Source organism: Bos mutus, chromosome 29 (assembly GCF_027580195.1).
Source record: "Bos mutus isolate GX-2022 chromosome 29, NWIPB_WYAK_1.1, whole genome shotgun sequence".
NCBI classification, from domain to species: domain Eukaryota; kingdom Metazoa; phylum Chordata; class Mammalia; order Artiodactyla; family Bovidae; genus Bos; species Bos mutus.
This window is the reverse complement of record NC_091645.1, coordinates 14,891,265-14,915,371: the sequence shown is the minus strand read 5'-3', so window position 1 is coordinate 14,915,371 and position 24,107 is coordinate 14,891,265.

The following is a 24,107-nucleotide window of genomic DNA, read 5'->3' as shown; positions in this document are numbered from 1 at the left end:
AAATACTTTGTTCAAATTTTAGAATTACTATTTTCTAGGTATCTGTCCTTAATCCAATTACTTGACCTCTCTTAGACTTGGTTTCCTCATATGAAAAATGGGGATAATTACACAATAAATAAAAGGATTAAATTAAGCAATTTGTGATGAGTGCCTAATAATAATCTTGCTGCTGCTGCTGCTAAGTCGCTTCAGTCATGTCCGACTCTATGCAACCCCATAGATGGCAGCCCACCAGGCTCCCCCATCCCTGGGATTCTCCAGGCAAGAACACTGGAGTGGGTTGCCATTTCCTCCTCCAATGCATAAAAAGTGAAAAGTGAAAGTGAAGTCGCTCAGTCATGTCCGACTCTTAGCGACCCCATGGACTGCAGCCTACCAGGCTCCTCCATCCATGGGATTTTCCAGGCAAGAGTACTGGAATGGGGTGCCATTGCCTTCTCCAATAATAATCTTGGCTACTAGTAAAAACCTTATAACTATGAATTGATAATATTTTTACTCTTACTTTCAAGCAGCAGCAAATCAGGCTGTTGTAAAATTTTCAATCTCTTGCTTAAAATTGGAATTAAGTATTCCTTTTTCTTTTCCTTTCTTTTTCTCTTTCCCCTATCCTCTTCTTCTTCTTCTTTTCTCTCTGTCTGTCTCAGGCCATGTTTAAAAGAAAACAGTGTACTTTGATTGTTATGGCATTGTAGCATCCTTAAAAATAATCCTCTAAATTAGATATTATAGAAAATGAATTGAAACAGAAAAAGACGAGGTAGTGAGGCTCATTAAGAGACTATGAACATCACCATTACACTGGAATTTCCTAACATGGATGATGGTTCTTTTATCTAACTAGCCTTTAGGACCAGATGCCTTTGAATCTTGTGCTGTGCTTAGTCGCTCAGTTGTATCTGAACTTTTTTGACCTCATGGACTGCAGCCTACCAGGCTCCTCTGTCCATGCAATTCTCCAGACAACAATACTAGAGTGGGGTTCCAAGCCCTCTTCCAGTCCAAGGGAATCTTCTCAACCCAGGGATTGAACCCAGGTCTTCTGCATTACAGGCTGATTCTTTACCTAATGAGCCTCCAGGGAAGCCCTAGAATCTTGAGTCATCCTCAACTTTATTCCCTCTTTCATCCAACCCATCTAAGCATTTACTGAGTCTGGACTATTTAACTTCTTAAACATCACCCCTAGGCCATTTGAGCCTGTATACATCATAGAGCAACTTCTGTAAGAGTCTCCAAATTTTCTCCTGCTGCCTGTCCTATTTACCATCCAGGTTTTACTGTAGCCAAAGTGGTCTTTGGGAAGGGAAAACAATCAGAACCCTCCTACATTTAAAACATTTAAAAAAACTTTATTGCCTTGAGAATTAAGGCACACTTCTATAGCCTGGCAAGGAAATGTGTATGGTGGTAGGCCTTGCATATCCCCAGAGCCTTGTCTCACACTTTCCCATGGACCACTTGCTCCCACACTTGGTTTTCCGAAGTTCCTCCTATTCCCCTTAAATCCTGTGATTGTGTCAACCTTTGCACATGGTGATTCCTTCCACCTATAAGTTTCCTACTCCATTCTCTCTGCTATCTCTTTCTGTTTTTGGTGAAGACCTGCCTCCTTTATAATTCTTCTGAATATAACAGCAGGGACTTCCTCTGTATTCCTTTAGCATTTTGCATGAAACTCCGTTAATTGAATTTCATCTCAGTATCTGCACGTACAAGTCCAAATATCATGGAAAATGACACTTAAATAGTGGTATGATCTTGATTTCTTCATACCTTAAATTGAGACCACAATTGTGTCTATTTTGTAGAGCCATTACAAGGATTACAGTAAACATACATTAAGTACTTAGAATACGGACTCGGATCAGATCAGATCAGATCAGTCTCTCAGTCGTGTCCGACTCTTTGCGACCCCATGAATCGCAGCACGCCAGGCCTCTCTGTCCATCACCAACTCCCGGAGTTCACCCAGACTCACGTCCATCGAGTCAGTGATGCCATCCAGCCATCTCATCCTCTGTCGTCCCACTTCTCCTCCTGCCCCCAATCCCTCCCAGCATCAGAGTCTTTTCCAATGAGTCAATTCTTTGCATGATGTGGCCAAAGTACTGGAGACTAGCATTAGTCAAAAATATATATTCATAACTGTGGCTTCTGGTTTCCTATATTTAAGCATAAATGTGACCTGGGATTTGTGTCGAAGTTTCTCATCCCAACTAAACTGTACTTCCTATCTGCCCTCAGCAAGACTGAATGTTCCCAAACTGAAGGCCCTATTCCCGTAAGTGACTCTTCCATGAAGAGTTCTTTAATCTCATCAGGAAATGTTTCTTCCATCTTAGTGCTTCAGAAACACTTTGCCCCTGTGTTCGCTCCCATATTCTTAGCCCCCACTCAAAGTTATATCGTAGAAGCCTTCTTTCCTCAAGAAAGCTTCCTTTCCCGAGGGCAGATCCTGGCTGGGTCATCTTTATCCACTTCTTCCCCAGGCACCAGTGCAGAGCCAGGCGTCCAGTCAGGGCTCTGGGAGTATGCTGGACGGACGACACTCACAGGTGTCCTAGTCTGTTTGGGCTTCTATAATCAAAAAACGTCATAGACTGTGTGGTTTATACATCAGAACTTTATTTCTCATAGTCCTGGAGGCTGGGGTTTTGATGTCTGGTGACAGCCATCTTCCTAGTTCATAGACGGTTATCTTTTCTCTGTCTCCTCACATGGTGGAATGAAGGGGCTAGAGAACTCTCTGAGGTCTCTTTCATAAGGGCATTAATTTCATTTATTAAAATTCTACTTCATGATCTAAATCACCTCTCTAAGTCCCCACCTCCAAATACACCCACACATTGGGGACTGGGTTTCAACATATGACTTCTGAGAGTACACATTCAGTCTACCTGACTGGCTTCCCTCTTTCAGGGTTTTCCATCAACGTGGTTAGTAACAGCCTGTGGCAGTGAACACGGGGAGACACAATGACTCTGTGAACAGGTCTGAATTATCGCTAATGCCTCAGGATTCATTCTCCTCCTTTGTAAGTAGAGATAACGGAGGTGCCTGAGTTTAAAGCCATTCACTGCCTTGGTGCGGGGAAGTTGAAGATCTGAGGAACATTTCAAGAAAAAAGTGTTTCTGAAAGCAGGAAAGGGAAACAAAAAAAAGCCTGAAATCAATAAGGCCTGAATTTCCATTTGCAATAGCAAAAAAGAAACTCACTTCTTGTGTGCATCCTTGAAGGGATATAGGTGGTGGGGACCAGGAAAAGCTTTTGAACTTCCTTTTGGAAGGTAATGGAGCTGTGTGGGTGTGTTGGGGCAAGAGGAGAGGAGACCCTTTTGAGGGTAGCAATGACTCAGATCTCTGGAGATAAAATACTTTCCTCATCAAGTTTTCTTCCTTGTCAACAACACCACTGCCTCCACCTTGCATTTACACAGCACTTTACACTGAATGGCTTGTGCTTTCTAGTCTCTATGGTATTTATATAGCAGAATATGCCACCCCAAAGTACATCTGTTTGGCATTTTATTTTTCTCAGCTGATTATTTTCAGCTGATTGAGAAACTGCAGACACACTAGAAGCTCTGAAAGAGAGTAGCAATTACCCTTTTGTAAGGGAAATTTACACTAGAAAGTGGAGCTATTACCAGAGATCCCTCACTTTTTTGCCCGAGAGACTTGCCCCAGGGCAGGCAGGGCCAATATTTGCCTATCAAACATTTCCTCTCCTCACCTTCCAGCAAATTGCCTGCTCCCCTTTGAAGCCCCAGGGCCCAGTTCCCTTCCTTAATTCAGGATTATAGATAAACCTCAGTAGTCTGGCTTCCTTCAAGTCTCACATCTTTGAGGGACTCCTGTATGTATGTAGATACTTTTTTTCCTCCTGTTAATCTGTTTTTGTACTATAAGTGGGGGTGGGGTCTCAGCCAAGAACCTAGAAAGGAGAGGAGACATTATTTTTCTCCCCTACAATCTCTAGTTTAAAATTCTGTGAAATAGATACAATGATCTCTATTCTACAGATTAGAAAATGGGGCTCAGGGATGCCCCAAATCTGGGGATTGATAGAGCCAGGTCCCTTTTCTTAAGCCAGACCTTGAAGGATGGGTTAGATTCTGGCAGCCAGAGACACCCCCACGCAACCACTTTTCATGTTGCCCCTGTTTATTTTGGGGGGTGGGGGAGTTCTACTTTTAAACTTCTGTCCTCTTAGGAAGCTGTTTAGTCCCATCTCATCACAGAATTCTGTAGAGCAATGGCCTGGCAGTGAATGAGCCCTTGAAGGCATGGTTTGGACTCTTTACACTTAGCAAATTATTATTCAACTTTAATCACTGTGGCATCTTTATGTCTCCTGATCTGCCCTCGAATGCTCAGCAAATGAGTAACCACTGTGTTAATGCTTTAATGATGTTTAAATCCCTCTTTTAATTTGCCAAGTGGAAACTTTTCGAACCAACAAACTAATGTTATTACCATCTTAATTTTTTTCCCCTCAGAAAAGAGAACAGTGAGGGATGGAAAGGTAAATGGGGAAATTGCTAAATCGTCTGGGTTTTATTAAGCAGTCAGTATACTAATCCCAAGGATTACGCATATATCTAGTAGCATCCTCTGTGCATGAGACAGTGTATGAAGATTTGGATAAGTGTAGGGAGAAGAAAATACATGTGTATCAACAAAGTAGGCCCTGACTTATAACTTCTGCAACACCAAATAATCCTTTATGTGAGAAGACAGGAACATGAAAAAAAAAAAAAAAGCTCTAATTTAAACATCCAAAATTAAGCACACTCTAGAAGGCGTCTCTTCTTATTCCCCTTGTTTTAACACCTGACTACGATCATGTTTAGTAATATTGGTCTAGAAAATGATGTAAGACAGTTGGAAGTAAATGGTGATATTTACCATCTTGATCAAGTAAAGGAACATGAGATTTGTTCACTCCCACCTGTTTTCTTCCTTCCCTTTTCCTTTCTTCCACCCCTCCCTGACTCTTCTCTTTATACACCACATCTTTAATTGAGCTCCGTTTCAGTTTCCTAGGGCTGCCATAACAAAATAGCACAAATTGGGTGACTTAAACAATAGAAGTGTTTGTTTTCTCACAGTTTGGACTAGAAGTTCAAGATCAGGTGTCAGCAGGTCTGATTACCTCCAAGACCTCTCTCTTTGGCTTGCAAGTGGTCACTTTTACACTACATCTTCATATGGCCTCTCTTCTGTGAGCATGCATCTGCAGTGTCTTTCTGCATGTCCTGATCTCTTCTTCTTAAAAGGATAACAGTTAGATTGGACTAGGGCCCCACCTTATCCAGTTAATAACATCTCTAACCTACTGGGTTTAGGGCTTCAACAAAGAAATGGAGGGGAGCACAATTCAGTCCATGACAAGCACCTAAAAAGAGCTCACATAATGTCCTTTCTTATTTCTTTTCTTACTCTCTTTATTGTCTTTCTAGTTTTCTAAGAGTTCCTCTCAGAAGCTTTTGAGAGGGTTTAAGATCTTCCCAGAAAGATTTTCCATCTTTCCTCTTTGCCTTATGTACATATGATAACTTTTATCACAGTTGCTTTTATTACCTAGTACTTGGGGTATTTAGTAAAAATACTTTCTAAAAACCACAATGATAGTGTGGCCTATCACCATCACCACGGCCATTTTATACAAAAACTACTGTAACTACTCCTGTTACTTCTCTTTCCTCTTTTTCGCCTCCTCTCCTTCCTCCAATGATAAGAATATCTCTCAGGAATGCTGTCAGAATACAACAGAGCAATATGTGCACAATTTTTTTAAATTGCCTGGATACTAAGACAGGAAGGAATGGGGCAGGTCACAACCATTTAACAAATGAAACAACAATTAAAAAGAACAGGATTCCACAAAAACTGGTTAGAACCTACAAGCCCCAGGATGGCAGAAGATTTGACTTCTGGTAGACCATGAGCCTCATTATGTCTTCACTGTGACACATTAACTTCTAAATGGCACACCTGCTAGGTGCCATGACAGTTCTGAAGCCAACCATAAAATGCCCCAAACTGGGTGCCCCAGTTCCTGGAAATCCCTGCCCCTTCTCCAGCACAGAATCTTCCTCCCACCCATTAGCATATGAAATCACCCAACCCATAAAAACTAAGCATCCCATATTTCAGAGCTGCCTCTCACCTTCTGAGACGGCCCACACTCTGTCTATGGCATGTGCATCTCCCTGAATAAACCTGCTTGCAGTCTACTACGGCTTCCTCTTAAATTCTTATATGCATAAAGCCAAGGATTCTCACTGGTGGCCTGTCCCAGGGATTCACTTGAGACCTTTTGAAAGTGTGAAAACGTTAGCTGCTCAGTCATGCCCAACTCTTTTCAATCCCATGGACTGCAGCCCACCAGGCTCCTCTGTCCATGGGATTTTTCAGGCAAGGATACTGGAGTGGTTTGCCATTTCCTTCTCCAGGGGATTGTCCAAACCAAGGGATTGAACCCAGGTCTCTTGCACTGCAGGCAGATTCTTTACCAACTGAGCTCCCAGGGAAGCCCCCTGAGACCTTGGGACATGACTATTTTTCCTACAGTACAGCAAGTCCCCTACATAGGAACCTTCAGGTTGCAAACTTTCAAAGATGTGAATATACATTTGCATGTTCAATCACGTTATTTCACGTCTGGCTTACACTGTCACACGTGTGCATCCTCAAAAGTGACTGTGCTTTTGTGTACTTTACTGTGCAGTACTGTATAGAGTACAGTAGTACAGTAGCTTGATTTCAAGCCCAGGATGTCCGGAATCGAGAGGGTAGATGGAATTGAATCCAGCAAGGACCCAGAACCTGTGCCATCAACGTCAGGCATGAGTGAAATTGCAGGTTGGCCTCCATTTCCCATTGCTGATGATCCTTCAGCTCTATCATCTCCTACCCCCTCTCTTGCCCTCCAGTCTGTAATTCTTCTTGCCTGTTCACTCAATGCCAGCCCCTGTATGCCAGCTGTTGTATTATACTACTATGCTTTTCAAGGTACTGTAAGATTAAAAATGTTTCCTTTATTTTGTGTGCTTTTTTTTAATATATATTATTCATGTGAGAAGTATTACAAACTTACTATAGTATAGTAATATACAGTTGATTGTGTTAGTTGGGTGTCTAGGCTACCTCCGTTGGACTTACGAAAAATTGGACTTATTAACACACTGTTGGAATGGAACTTGTTCACATGTAAGAGACTTAAGGTACTCTAGCCAAAAATGTCTGTATCTTCTCTAATGAGTGAAAGAAGAAGAAAAAAAAATTCAGGAGACAGTTTATCCCTCTCTCATGTCTCATTCCTTCTTTGCTTTGGTTTTTGGCTTATGAAAGGGTTATTTACCTTGACTTTTAGGCCCCATGGAAGGGTCTGGCCAACTCAGAGCTGTTAAGCTATTTTGAAGAACCTGCTCCCTTGCCCTCATCCAGACCTCTCCAGGACAATTACCTGCTGCATTCAGAGGCACAGCAGCACATTCCATGGGTGGCCAGATCGGCCACTTGTGACCCTGGTGGCCTTGATCGACTTGGCAAGGGCTTGGCCACCCCAGTGCAAACCTCAGAACTTTGGTCTTTTCGTCCCCCTCATTTTCTGCCTCCTCACTGGTAGAGCCTGGGCCGAGTCAGACCTTTTGTGCTTTAATAAACCTGCCTGAAGGGGAAGGAGATGCTGCTTACAATGAACCAAACCTGATCACGCTCCTTAAGGACTTTTTAAATCACAAAGGGGGACAAGGAAGACTGAATGTAGTTTTCTTCTCCCCTTCCTTCCTCCCTACCCTCCCTTCCTCCTTCCTTCGTTTTCTTTTTCTTTCCCACTCTCTTATTTCTCTTTATTTTCCTTTCTCCATTCCCCCTTTTTTTGACATTCTTTTTCACCCTATTTCCTCAATCTTTCTCTTTCTCTTTTCCCTTTCATTATAATAATTGTCTTGAGTATAAGTTGGTGGAAATATCCCAAGATATTCATCATATGTGACTCCAAACTAAAGCAAAGGGGGATTTCTATACATGTTCCTGTTTATATTTATAAAAATATTGGTAGCTGAATTAGTATAAAGTAGCCAAGTCCTTCTGATGAACAGAGTTCAGATTTTCTTCCCTGATCATGCAAATTTTCTTTCTCTTTTAAACTATATTGTATTTTGTTTGACTGCTGCTTCATTTGTTCACCTCAGTCACATGAGAACATAAGTCATATTTTCTCAGTTGACACATTATTATGCACTGAATTAATGGAGTTCCTACTACAGACCACCATTGTCTCTGGGAATGCACCCCAGTTGGCTTTGATGTATTAGCTGGTTATAAACCATGGAATTCTCTTTGTTTTTAATTTACATTGGTTTTGTTTTGCATTAATATACAAGAGAAAGATTTGTCCAAAGCTTTCTGCATTTGTGTCAGTATCAATATAAGTCTTGTCAAACAAAGATTTGAACTTTACACCAGCATCCTCCGCTGACTGTACTTCAGATAACTGAAATGGCTGCTTCTTAAAAGTTTGAGTCAAGTCATCTGACCCTGAGATTTGTTAGAACTACATAATTAGGGGTGTGCTGGTGGTCAATGTTTAATAAATGGTTCTTCAGGAGGAATAAAAAATTCTCATTTGTAGCATTTCCTGATTTCCATTGTAAATATTCCCACCAGGGCTGATTTCAAGTCTATTAACACGATGTCATTGAACTTGAAGGTGGGAAGAAGTGCACAAGCCTCCTTCACGAATCAGGGCCAGACAGCACCAGCTCACGCTGGGTGTAGATATTTGACAGTTTTGGGTTGTATGCTTGGGTTGTCTGGTCCTTAGGAAGTCAGCTTTGCTGACATATTTTCTTAGAAAATCATTCACTTCATCCAGATGTTCAAAAATATTAGTCTTGCAAAGCACTTTTATTAGGATTCTTTTTACTTCCTTGATATCTCTGATGTCCTCCACTCCCATCCTTTCCATTCAGATTTTGACTATTTGAATTTTCTCTCTTTGCTTTTACCAGGTTCACTGGAGTTTCTGTACTTTTGAATTGTTTGTTTTCAAAGAAACCGATTCTTAAATTTGCTTGTTGGTTTTATTATTTTTCTGTTTTCTAATATATAATTTACCACCTATCTTTATCTCCTAGTGTATCTGAACTTTTTACAAAGTTTTGAACTTTTATAAAGTACCAAGCATGTAAAGTATACAATAAATAAATAGCATTTATTAATATGATATACGTGAGTCTGGGTGAACTCCGGGAGTTGGTGATGGACTGGGAGGCCTGGCATGCTGCGATTCATGGGGTCACAAAGAGTCAGACACAACTGAGCAACTGAACTGAACTGAATATGATATAAGCATATTTACAAGTAAATTATCACTTAGGGTATATTGGTTTCAGATATTATGCTATATATATATATATATACATATATAATTTTGAATTGGATTCCTTAGTTATAGAACATCCTTTATACTCTTTATAAAACAATAAAACTCGCTTCATGTTTTTGCTTCTGCAATCCCATCAGGGTGTTAGAAAATATCATTTAGCTATCTCTTCTGTTTCATCCATGCCACTGGCCATCCCTTCTAAGCCCTCTCTGCCTTGCATTGCTGCTGAGTCTCTTTTTCTTTCCAACTCCCATGTTCCTAATTTATGTCCTCATTTCGGTCAGATCTTTTCTAGCCACCTTTCTCTCTCTGATGACAGGCTGCCTCCAGTCACTCTGTGGGATGGGGAATGTAATTTCCTATAATTATGGCCTGCGCAGTCTGTGATGGTTTGTATTAAGACCAAGCCACTTGGATATTTTCTGGGATACAGAAACAATCTAAAATTTACAATTGTCAAAGAGCTCTACTTTCTGCAGATAGCCTGAAGAATTGGGTCATTTACTTTTAGAACATATGGACAATGAAGGACTTTGCATTAAGTGGTATTTGCGGAACTTGGTTTTTGAGCAATCCACGTGAAGGGTAACTTTAGGTCAGTGGAGAGGAGGTGGATTGGTGACAGCTGGTTAACATTCTCCACTGTACAGAGAGGTATGAGTATAGAGTCCAAGTGAAGAGTGATTAAGGCAGAAGAAAATAGACGGTCAAAAGCATTTTGGTTAGTCATTACCATGTGGCAGGCCCTACTTATATTAACTCAGTGAATGCTTTGAACATCCATATGAAATCTATTACTTCAAAATGGAGGCTTAAAAAAGTAAAGTCTTATCCAAAGCCATACAACTAGAACGTGAGGAAGGCATGATTCAAAGTCTGACTTATGCCTGGATTCGTATACTCCCAAGGCTATTTCAAATCCTGAAAGATGATGCTGTGAAAGTGCTACATTCAATATGCCAGCAAATTTGGAAAACTCAGCAGTGGCCACAGGACTGGAAAAGGTCAGTGTTCATTCCAATCCCAAAGAAAGGCAATGCCAAAGAATGCTCAAACTACCACACAATTGCACTCATCTCACACGCTAGTAAAGTAATGCTCAAAATTCTCCAAGCCAGGCTTCAGCAATATGTGAACCGTGAACTTCCTGATGTTCAAGCTGGTTTTAGAAAAGCCAGAGGAACCAGAGATCAAAATGCCAACATTTGCTGGATCATGGAAAAAGCAAGAGAGTTCCAGAAAAACATCTATTTCTGCTTTATTGACTATGCCAAAGCCTTTGACTGTGTGGATCACAATAAACTGTGGAAAATTCTGAAAGAGATGGGAATACCAGACCACCTGACCTGCCTCTTGAGAAATCTGTATGCAGGTCAGGAAGCAACAGTTAGAACTGGACATGGAACAACAGACTGGTTCCAAATAGGAAAAGGAGTTCGTCAAGGCTGTATATTGTCACCCTGCTTATTTAACTTATATGCAGAGTACATCATGAGAAACGCTGGACTGGGAGAAGCACCAGCTGGAACCAAGATTGCTGGGAGAAATATCAATAACCTCAGATATGCAGATGACACCACCCTTATGGCAGAAAGTGAAGAGGAACTCAAAAGCCTCTTGATGAGAGTGAAAGAGGAGAGTGAAAAAGTTGGCTTAAAGCTCAACATTCAGAAAACGAAGATCATGGCATCTGGTCCCACCACTTCATGGGAAATAGATGGGGAAACAGTGGAAACAGTGTCAGACTTTATTTTTCTGGGCTCCAAAATCACTGCAGATGGTGACTGCGGTCATGAAATTAAAAGACGCTTACTCCTTGGAAGGAAAGTTATGACCAACCTAAATAGCATATTCAAAAGCAGAGACATTACTTTGCCAACAAAGGTTCGTCTAGTCAAGGCTATGGTTTTTCCTGTGGTCACGGATGGATGTGAGTTGGACTGTGAAGAAAGCTGAGCGCTGAAGAATTGATGCTTTTGAACTGTGGGTATTGGAGAAGACTCTTGAGAGTCCCTTGGACTGCAAGGAGATCTAACCAGTCCATTCTGAAGGAGATCAGCCCTGGGATTTCTTTGGAAGGAATGATGCTAAAGCTGAAACTCCAGTACTTTAGCCACCTCATGCGAAGAGTTGACTCATTGGAAAGGACTCTGATGCTGGGAGGGCTTGGGGGCAGGAGGAGAAGGGGACGACAGAGGATGAGATGGCTGGATGGCATCACTGACTCGATGGACGTGAGTCTGGGTGAACTCCGGGAGTTGGAGATGGACAGGGAGGCCTGGCGTGCTGCGATTCATAGGGTCACAAAGAGTTGGACACGACTGAGTGACTGAATTGAACTGAACTGAACTGAACTGAAGGCTCGCCTGCCCCTTTTTGCTCAGTATTGTTGTTGTTCAGTCACTAAGTCCTGTCCGACTCTCTGCAACCCCATGGACTTTAGTATTCCCTGTCCGTCACTATGTCCTGAAGTTTCCTCAAACCCATGTGCATTGAGTCAGTAATGCCATCCAACCATCTCTTCCTCTGTCATTCCCTTCTCCTCCCGCCTTCAATTTTCCCAGCAGCAGGGGCTTTTCCAATGGAGTTGGCTGTTTGCATTAGGTGGCCAAAGTATTAGAGCTTCAGCTTTAGTATCAGTCCTTCCAATATCCAACCCAAATGAATATTCAGGGTTGATTTCCTTTAGGATTGACTGGTTGACAGTATAGTTCTAGGTAATTTGTATTTTAATTCTCATTGCCATGGAACGTCCGTATTGAGGGTTCTAAGAGCATCTTAATTTGTTTAATGCTCAGAATGTTTGGGAAAGTCTTTGAACCTGTATAAGTGGCATTCCATGACTTTTGACCAATGCACATCAGTGATACCAGCTGTTTTGTCTTCTTCTAATATCATCATTGGCATTGTCAATAGACATCATTTAGAAACTGCCCCACCCAAACTTAGCTTTTCAAGTGTTTGTAATTTTACTCACTGTTGCTGCCTAGGTGGAAAACATGGTTGAGGCAACCCACACCCACTGAATAATATCTGCTATAATTCTACCAATGCTCAGTATTATGGTTCCTGACCTCTTTCAAGGCCTTGGATTGTATACTGATTCTAACTTCGTGTAATCATAGATGTTCTGTCTTAAATATTTTTTTTTATGTAGATCATTTTTTTAAGTCTTTTTGAATTTGTTACAATATTGCTTTTGTTTTATGTTTTGGTTTTTTCAGCTGCAAATAATGTGGGTTCTTACCTCCCTGATCAGGGATCAAACCCACATCTTCTGCATTGGAAGGGGAAATCCTAACCGTGGGATAGCCAGGAAAGTCCCTCGGATGCTTTGTCTGAGGTGATACTCATCCCCAGGTGTAGGCCCAGCTGACCCTCACAGCTCCCCAAAGTCTCTGGGAAGAAACCTAGTGCCTCTCTTTCACTTCAATAACTTTTCCCCAGTGTATGTATGTATGTGTGTGTGTGTATGTATGTATATATATATATAAATATATATATATAGTGGCTCAGCTGGTAAAGAATCTGCCCGCTATGTGGGAGACCTGGGTTCAGTCCTTGGGATGGGATGATCCCTGGAGAAGGGAAAGGCTACCCACTCCAGTATTCTGGCCTAGATAATCCCATGGATTGTAGAGTCCATGGAGTCATGAGAGAGTCGGACATGACTGAGCCATTTTCACTTATTACACACACACACATGTGTGTGTATATATATATATATATATATATGCCAACAACCAAACAAATATATAACCAAAAAAAAAGGCAGAGTGAGGGAGGGAGGGAGAAAGGAAGGAAGGAAGGAAAGAAGAGAGAGAGAGAAGGAGGAGAAAAGGAGAAAGGAAGATAGAAGAAAGAAGGTAGGAAGGGGGAAGGAAGGGAATACCTTACAGCTGTGCTGCAAGTCACTGGCTAAAGTCTCCTAGGGCCTCTCCCTCTGTATATTGGGACCTGCTGCTTTCTTAATTTTGCTATCATTTCTTGCAGAGTTAGAATAAATTCTGTCACATTTCTCCTGGATTTCAAATCAAAGTAGAATCTAGAGTCCCTGCTTTTAGGGAGTTTACTAAGATGAAAGCTGTAGAAGTGACTTATTTGGACTCTGTTCAGCTTCTAAGCCTCAACTCTTAAAAAAATGTCCTATTGGCTCAGGTTCTAATCTCACTTTACCCAGAAAGTATATTTGTGTTCTGTGATTGAGCCCTCAGCATAGCTAGTTAGAACTCATGGTCACTTACAGAGGGGAAGATGGACAGATTTGTGTTTTGTAGTGTGGATAGACCCTAAACTTGTAAAACTGAGCTATGACAGTTTCCTGTCATGTAGGGTGCAGAGAAAGATGAGCTGCAGAGAGAGAAGAATGGATGAGACATGCAGACAAACCCAGAAATGTATGTCCTAAGAGTTCATCCTAAATACACTTGGATCTTTCCTGAACTTCTGCTGAATACTAGCCCCTGGGCTCCATGAAGCCCCGTACCCTACTTTTCTTAGACTACATGGAGTAGGTTCTTTTTCTTACAATTCTTGTCTGAGCAGCTACACTCCATTATAGAGAGGTGGCTAGACACAGTAATGATAGGACCAGCTTCCTGTAGAACCAGAATTTCTGGAATTGAATCTTAAGTCCAAAACTCAGTATCTGTGATAGCTTGAACAGCTGCTCCCCAATATACCTGGAATTGAATTGCTTGAACTTATGAGTATTACCTTAGGTGGCAAAAAGGATTTTACAGATGTGATTAAATACCTTGAAATTGGGAGATCATTTCAGATTATTTGGTTAGGCACTAAATGTAACCATAGGTGTTTTAATAGGAAAAGAACAGAGGGAGATTTGACATGGAGGAGATCATAAGAGAGGTGATGTTGGAAGCACAGCTTGGAGTGATGCAGGGAAGAAGCCATGAGCCAAGGCATGCAGGAAGCCTCCGGAAGCTAGAAAAGACAAGGACACAGATTCTTCTCTTGAGTCTCCTAAAGGAACTCACCCTGTAGACACTTCAACTCAAGCTTACAGAAATGAATTGCAACCTTCCTTCTGCCCTTCAGAACTGTGAGGTAATAAATTTGTGTTGATTTAAGCCACCAACTGTGTGGTAATTTCTTACATCAATAAGAAACTAATACAGCTGCTTTGTGCCATTGGGAAAGTTACCTAATCACTCTGTGCTTCAGTTTTACCATCTGTTATGTAGGAAAAAGGAAAATTTCATCAGGTTGTTGTGAAAATCAATGAGTTGCTTTGTTGTCTGCCATGCAGCAGGCACTCAGTAAACATCTTATAATTCAATGCTTGCATTTCCTACACTTGTAGTCATATAGTTAGTAGCAGAGTCAGGACTTAACACACATTTTTCTGACTCCAGATCCACTATCAAGGAAGTTGGTGAAAAACTATCAGTTAACAGATTGAATATGGTGTGATCCAACATTTCTTAGCTTGTCTTTAAAAGTGATCACTACATAAGGAAAATGCTACTTTCTGCCACTTTGTGGTTTTAGAAAAGCTAACTTTACCTTGAGTCAAAGTTCATTCCTTCTCTGCTGAAAGAAATGTAAATAGCTGCCTTAGAATCCCTTCATTTCCTACTTAATTTGTATATTAATAATTATTTCGAGCTCTCACACTTTACTTTTTGAATCATCTAGTAGGTAATCTTTCTAAAGGCTTTTCTATTGCTTTGTTTATCTCTGCCTCATATTTGGGATACACAACTTAACTCACAACTTTTACTAAATGTCTACTATGCATAGGTGTCATCCCATATACTTACAGAAGGCAGCCCAGTTTTCATGTCTGTCCATCCATTCACCCATCTATCCATACATCTATCCATTCATCTATCTATCCATCCATCTTTATACCCATCTGATTATTGATTCAACAGGCAAGCATCCTTGGATCACTAATCTGGGCTGTTTATGTATGTGTTAGACCCTGGCTCAGATGATAATTTTCAGTCTCTGCCCAGAGAGGATCTGAGTTTTGGGGCCAGATACATGATTAAAATCTTCAAAGAAATATGGCAAATACAGTGATCAAGGTCTGCCCAGAGAATGAAAGAAAGGGGAGTGGAGGGATGGTTACATCAGACAGGAAGCGGGGATTGTTAGGAAGACTTCACAGAAGAAATGGGGGGCTGAGGATGAGGGGTTTAGTGAGAAGGGGGTCAGAAATAGAAGAGCTTTACATAAAAGTGTTGGGAAAATTTAAAAGGAAAAGATGATGTGAATAGATTAGACATGGCATTTCCTAACTTACAGTCAAAGAATATTCCTTTGCTCCTCCCAGATAAGGGTATAGATTGGCATTTGGTTGTCTGATGGAAATAATTTAGAATAACTTGCCAGGATGTTATATATCAAGGCAGGCAGCTTTCTGAGATCTGGCGCATGTATTCCTTTTCTTTTTTCTTTCTTTCTCTTTTTTTCCCCTGAAACATTACTGACAGTCACTGCTACAGTCCAGCACTCTTAAAGTTGACATATGCTGAGTGACAGATCCAAGATAAGAATAAAATACATTTGAATCTGCCAATAAAGAAAAAAAAATGGGAAAGGGATGAAATTACAGAGATAGAAAGGTGTATCTTTAAAGCTCTTAGGAGGACAAATTACTAATCAGGACTAGAACTGTATAGAGGCTTGGTAAGTTCAAATGCAGAAACCCTTCTGGGATGGAAAGTCTTTCTAGCACGTAGCAGTTTTATAAGAAGTCTAATGAGATCTTTTTGAAAGTGCTGGCTCCATTTTGTGTGAAGGAGAATTGTCAAGAGATTTTCAAATAGCTGAAAGACCAGTAATAAGCCCAACAGAGCCAAGGTAGGGTGTCTGATTGGCCAACTGGCATGAAAGCCATCTTTGAAAATTCATCACCTGCAACAGTCCATTCTGTTCCCATTAATTTCTGATAAATGGAAACCATCAGCAAGGAAACAACACTGACACTGATCAAGTCAATCACAGCTTGGATTTACTAATAACTCATAGTTCCAGTATTATCTTGTCATTTTATGCTCATTGAAACATGTTTGTACATACATGTGAGCACACACATCCCCCCACTCATGGGTATTTAAAAACCATAAGTAATTTCAACTCTTATCCTGTCATCAATTTTGAAAATAATAATTTCTTCTAATAAAAATAGTTTCTTCAATTGTTTGTTTTTTTTAGAAGTTGTAGTTACTAGCATGTTTATTATTTACTTGACAGACATATTTTCTCTTCTCCAGGCTCCTTAGACCCTTACTATAGAGGGATGACAAGCTGATAAGAATTTGTCCCTGTACTCACAGGCATGATTGCTTGATTTTAGAGCAATTACCTACCCGAAATCAACCAGTATGAGGATCTCCACTTGGAACTGGGCAAAGGATAAAGTGAATTTGCTCAGTCATGTCCAACTCTTTGCAACTCCATGGACTGTAGCCTATCAGGCTCCTCTGTCCATGGAATTTTCCAGGCAAGAGTACTGGAGTGGGTTGCCATTTCCTTCTCCAGGGGATCTTCCTGACCCAGGGATCGAACCCAGGTCTTCTGCATTGCAGGCAGACACTTTACCATCTGAGCCACCAGGGAAGACCCAAAACAGAAGCCCATTCAAAGCATTCAAGTTACTCAGAGTTCCTCACCCTTAAATCTTGGAATCTCAGCCCTTTGATGACTGCTGATGTGGGTCTGTTTGAAAAATGTTCCTTCCAACATCTGTGGAATAGTTTAAACTACAATTTGCTAAATATGGAAATTGTAGCAAATTTGCTACAATGGTTGCCCTTACACTTCGAATGATAGCAACATAGATATCCAATGAACATTTGTGGCTGCTCAGTCATGTCTGACTCTTTGCAACCCCATGGACTATAGCCTGCCAGGTTCCTCTGTCCCTGGGATGCTCTAGGCAAGAATACTGGAGTGGGTTGCAATTTTCTACTCCAGGGGATCTTCCCGACCCAGTGATCCAACCTGTCTCTTGCATCACCTGAATTAGCAGGAGGGTTCTTTACCACTGGTGCTACCTGGGAATTAGTATTTTGGGGGGCTCCAAAATCACTGCAGATGGTGACTGCAGCCATGAAATTAAAAGGTGCTTATTCCTTGGAAGGAAAGTTATGACCAACATATATACCAGACAGCATATTAAAAAGCAGAGGCATTACTTTGCAAACAAAAGTCCGTCTAGTCAAGGCTGTGGTTTTTCCAGTAGTCATGTATGGATGTGAGAGTTGGACTATGAAGAAAGTTGAGCGCTGAAGAATGGATGCTTTTGAACTGTGTGTATTGGGAGAAGACTCTTGAGAGTCCCTTGGACTGCAAGGAGATCCAACCAGTCCATCCTACAGGAGATCAGTCCTGCATGTTCATTGGAAGGACTGATGCTGAAGCTGAAACTCCAGTACTTTGGCCACCTGATGTGAAGAGCTGACTCATTTGAAAAGACCCTGATGCTGAGAAAGATTGAGGGCAGGAGGAAAAGGGGACGACAGAGGATGAGATGGTTGGATGTCATCAATGACTCAATGGACTTGAGTTTGGGTAGGCTCTGGGAGTTGGTGATGGACAGGGAGGCCTGGCGTGCTGCGGTTCACGGGGTCACAAAGAATCAGACACGACTGAGCGGCTGAACTGAACTGAATCTGGGAAGTCACTCAGTGAACATACAGGCACCCAAACTCCTCCTGAAAGATACTTCAAAACGTTTTTGATAAAAGGTTAAGATCATTTTATTTGCCCCACAACTGCCTTTCCATGTCCTTTACCAGCTTCAGAAATTACTTGCCAAATGACCCATTCCTGAGAGAAAAGTCCTGCAGGCGTCTAGAAGACCAAAGGAATATATCTGGTCTTTATCCTCAGATCTTGCCATAAAGCAACTGAAATTTTCTAAGTGATAGGAGTGTCTTTTAGTGTTCATCAGGAACTCATTTGGTACACTTGAGTTTCAGCTAATGCAATGACATCCAGGGAGACCTCTAGCTCGTCTCATGATGGAGCTGGTCACCAGAAAGATAAACATTAGGCAGTAGAAGCTCTTTAAACTTTTAAAGATATTGTTGATATTTTCAAAATCTCCAGGTCATTTATTTTGTAGACTGTCCCTCAGTATGGCTTGATTATTTTCTCATGACTGGATGTAGGTTAAACTTTTATTTTTCCTGAACGTTACACACATAGGTGATGATGTATTCTCTGTGTACCACCCTGAGAAGCTGTTGATACTGACTTGTTTAATTCTTCTATCTGTAAGGGAGAGTTTGGAATTCTGCAGGGGCAAATCCAACCTCAATTCCCTGTGCTAGGTTTATTTGCAGCACACATTTTGACATCCTGCAGTTGCAATCAAAAGGTAACTATTTTCATGATGCTGCTGATTTCATTCAACTGAAATTCATAATGTATGTCCAATCACTCAATCCTGAATGGATGGCTCCTCCAAGAAACAGTGAAAAATAATCTTTTTCTTAAAGGCTTTTACATGCGAGACTGGAGATTATATCTGTATGGGAGTTTTGACATACTACTCAATTATAGTATCTCCAAAATGGGTCTTTCTTGGGAGGAGGGGAGGTACCTTTGGAAATTAAAAATACTAAGTTTAGGATGAATCAGGAAATTTCACTTTCTGCAGCGGCTGCAAACTTGTAAAGTATGTTGCTTTCATTGAATGATTATGGACCAATGTCTTGACTTTTTTAGGTACAGTTGACTTATTTTAAAATGAAAGAAATAGACAATTTCTAAATTCTCTTCCTTTTTCTGTCTAGTTTCTGAATAAATTTGTTAATATCTTAAGAGAAAGTTTAGATAAATTAATTGAAAACCAATTTATAATGGGTTAATAATGAAGCTAGGATGCTTGAAAATCCCTAACGTCTTAATTAGACATCACAGAAGAATCACCACAGCAGGCTCAGCGTTACCACTTACCCTGACCTGCTTTCTGTTCACTTCACAATCTGGTGTGGATCTCTACGACTTTCCAACACTTGATCACTTCTACACATAGGGTTATACTTTATCCTCCTTTTTATTACTTCACCAACTTGTTCTTTGACTTTTGATCCCTACCTTGTTTTAAATTTGCTCTTTGACTTTGCTGCTGCTGGGTGTTGTAGTTAAACATTTCACCTGATCAGCCTCGCTCAGGGTCATACAGAAAATAAGAAATGGGGACAAGAATAGTGTTAGTTGACTGTAGAGTGGGCCCTAGATGGCAAGATCAGTCTGATCTGATATACCAACCTTGTATTCTTAATTGTTAAACACAGATGCAGACACACTGATGTTTTCAATGCTAGCATCTCATTCCATGTGATTAATTTCCACTTTCTGGTATATTCATGAGGAAACCAAAAGCAGAAGCAACACAAAAAGTTGCTACAGAAAAAAGGGAGATAGAACTGGTAAATTTAAATTATTATGGGTTTAAGAACAGGACATGTAGATGCCTTTTCTGAATGTGTTTAAGTGATAAAGTTCATTCATTCACTTACTCATTCATGATATTGTGATAAGAAAGAGAACAGATTCTGGAGCTTGACTTCTTAAGTTTGAATCCCATCTCTGCCACAGACCAGTAGGGTAAGTCATTTAACCTCTGTGTGCCTCAGTTTCCTTATCTGCAAAAATGGGGATGATAATGGTAGCTTCCTCAAATGATTAATCAGTTAGTGCATATGAAACCTATTAGAACACTATTTGGCATGTAGCATGTAGCCACACACACATATACTTATATGCTATTATTAATCTATAGTTATTGATTACCTATTACATATCTAATACGAGGAATCCCACTTGCATTAAGTAATTTTTGTTCAGTTGCTAAGTCGTGCCTGACTCTTTGCAATCCCATGGACTATAGCATGTGAGGCTGCCCTGTTCTTCACTATCTTCACGTCCAGAAGTTAGTGGAGGCTATGAAGGATTTGGTACCTTTCCATGGGATTTCTTCCTAATATCATCATTATCATCATCATGGCTAAACTTTTTAGTGTTTCTTTGTGTCTGGCACTCTTGGGTATCTTTCATGATTTTTCTTAGTTTTTCTGTAGTTTTCATTTTACAGAAAGGTTAACTATTTGCCAACGGTCATATAATTTGAAAATGGTAAAGTCAAGATTGGATACAGGCAGTCTGACTCCAATATTCTATGCTGTTAAGAACACTGTATGTCTATAGACTATATGACAATATGCAGCATGCAGAGTCTCCGTTCAACATACACATATAGCACATTATCAGGGGGCAGAGACTCTTGCCATCAAATATCACTTGCCATCAAGAAGATCAGAGGATCATGGTGAGAATATGAAGATGAAAACGACAAGGTGCACAGTGTGCTCTGACGGTGATATTCACAGGTCAAGCAGAATGACCAGCATCTCAGTCTGAGGGAAGGTCAAGGAGGTGTGGGAAAGGATGACAATCTTCAGCAGTGGCTAGCATGAAGAGTAGCAGATAAATAACTGTGAAGGGACATTCGAGGCAGAAAGACAATATGTAATAAAAGCCTTGATGCACGTGGGGCTCTGTGAGACTTTGTGGCTGGCGAAGACTAAATGAGGCCGTGTGACTCCCTGGTGGCTTGGATGGGAAAGAATCTGCCCACAGATGCGGGAGATCTGGGTTTGATCCCTGAAATGGGAAGATCCCCTGAAGGAGGCCATGGCAATCCATTCCACTATTCTTGCCTGGAGAATCCCCATGGGCAGAGGAACCTGGTGGACTACAATCCATGGGGTCACAAAGACACGGACATGACTGAGCGACTAACCCTTTCATTTTCTTTCACAATACAAGAACTACAGAGGAAAATGAGGGCATGACCGGGGAACCTTTATTCACTCATGTGAAGCATTTGACATTTAACGAGAAAGCTTCAGGAGTCTTTGAAAATATTTAACCAGCAAGAAAACAGGATCAACTTTGCTTGGCAAAGATCATTGCACAAAAAGTATTAAGGGGTGTTTTTACCATGTCTTCAAATTAATGGCATGTTTTATTAGAATCTATCTGTATTAGCTCCTCTTGTTTTTGTGGATTTACATTAGTGAATTTCAATAGGTAGCATTATTAGCACTGCTTACTACTAATACCTACTTCTTTCCTAATTCTTCAGTTTATAGCATGCTTTTAACTCCATTAGCTCCCACACCTTTTAACTACCTTATTTTTTTTTTTTATTATCATTTCCATTACAGAGGATGAAACTGAGGCTGAGCAATGTTAACCTTCACAGGCTTGCCTCAGACTCAAAATCCTGGGAATAAACGTGAACACAGAAGCCTTAAGTGTTACTATGTGAACATCCTCCTCTCCCCTGTGACATCCTACAAAGGACCCCTCTCCCAAATCCCAGGTGTAACTTGGACATGCCTCTGTGTCACCAGGGTCAGTTCTGACCCAACCTACCTGTCTCAGGCCATTTGGGCTTAGACAGTTCTATAGACACAAGCTTAAACACCAAATGTTTATTTCTCACAGCCCTTGAGGTTGGAAAATCCAAGATCAAGGTGCTGGCAGAGTCAATGTCTAGTGATTCCTTGCTTCCCTGTTTAAAGAGATTGTCTTCTCACTGGTCTTCACAAGGCAGAAGGTGAGCAAGCACTGTGGGGTCTGTTTTATAAAGGCTCCACCCTCATGGACAAGTGAAAGTTGCTCAGTTGTGTCTGACTCTTTGCGACCCCATGGACTATACAGTCCATGGAATTCTCCAGGCCTGAATACTGGAGTGGGTAGCCTTTCCCTTCTCCAGGGGATCTTCCCAACCCAGGGATTGAACCCAGGTCTCCCACAATGCAGGCAGATTCTTTGCCAGCTGAGCCACAAGGGAAGCCCAAGAATACTGGAGTGGGTAGCCTATCCCTTCTCCAGGGCATCTTCCTGACCCAGGAATCGAACATGGGTCTCCTGCATTGCAGGTGGATTCTTTACCAACTGAGCTAAAACCACCTCCCAAAGGCTTTACCTCCAAATACCATCATGTAGGGCATTAATACAAGAACTGTGGAGGACACAAATATTCAGTCTATAACACTACAAAATGCCATTTTACTTTCTTCCTGGATAATGAATGTTGATTGCATTCTGGAAGTATTTTTGGCCAGTGAAATATAGGGGGAATTCTTCTGGAAGGCCATTAAGAAAGATTTTTCTCTGATAAAAGGATAGTGTAAGATGATAGTCCCTTTGCTTTCTGGTTTTGTGTGCTCTTGTGTGGAAATGTCGTGTTTGGAGCTGGGTAGGTATCTCATCAACTCTGAAATCTTTTGAGGACAAAAGGCACATGCTGAGGATGGAGGAAGGGAAGGGCACAGTGCTCAGGTCTCCACGGTGGATGCTGGGAAGTGTTGTTCAGATCTCAAGGCAAGATTGAAAGACAGTTGCCTCTGTTACTGGGAATGCTGCTGGCAGGTGGCACTGGATGGTCAGTTCCTTTGAGACATGTCAAGTGCACAGTTACCTTGCCTAAAGCCACGTCCCTTTCCTAGGGTCGCCAGCATTCCTTGACTGAGGGGCTCAGAGGCTGTGCAATCCCAGCCTTATCATTGCAATAGAAGAGAGCTGTGAGAGGTCACTCAACCGACAGACCCCTCATGGGGTCGGCTGGGGGTTATCCTGGGCCTCTGTGACAGCTTGGCTTCACGCTCTGCTCAGCGGTGCCTCTTTACTTTGCTCTCCACAACATCGATCTCAAAAATAATTTCTTTAATAATCTCTGATAAATTAAAAATAATCTGAGTCTGCTTTCTGGGGAAACCAACCTCAAATAGTCCCTATGGCTATTTTGGCTGACTGAACAAATCATGAACCATCTATATTTTAGTAAGCTAAAATTTATCCCATGGCTTCAGCTATGATTATTTGGCATTTATCACACTGTTTTGTCCCTTTGGTCAAAGCTAGAAAAAACTACTGGTTTTTCCAGTGGTCATGTATGGATATGAGAGTTGGACTATAAAGAAAGCTGAGTGCCGAAGAATAGATGCTTTTAACTGTGGTGTTGGAGAAGACTCTTGAGAGTCCCTTGGACTACAAGGAGATCCAACCAGTCAATCCTAAAGAAAATTAGTCCTGAATATTCATTGGAAGGGCTTATGCTGAAGCTGAAACTTCAATACTTTGGCTACCTGATCCAAAAAAAACTGTCTCATTGGAAAAGATCCTGATGCTGGGAAAGATTGAGGGCAGCAGGAGAAGGGGATGACGGAGGATAAGATGGTTGGATGGCATCACTGACTCAATGGACATGAGTTTGAGCAAGCTCCAGGAGTTGGTGATGGACAGGGAAGCCTGGCGTGCTGCAGTCCATGGGGTCACAAATAGTTGAACACAACTGAGCGACTGAACTGAACACTGTTTTGTACATATACTCTAATGTCTTCAAAAGTGTTCATTGTGTTTTATTCCTCACCATGTCTGTGTCTCCTCTCAGATTCATAATAATAATTGTAGCTTTATGGACACTCAATATGTTCTTGTTAAAACCTATATCTATTTTAATGGACCTCCCTGGTAGCTCCCTGGTAGCTTTACCAGCTCAGCTGGTAAAGAATCTGCCTGCAATGCAGTAGTCCCAGGTTTGATTCCTGGGTCAGGAAGATCCCCTGGAGAAGGCATAGGCTATGCACTCCAGTATTCTTTGGCTTCCCTGGTGGCTTAGGCAGTACAGAACCTGCTTGCAGTGTGGAAG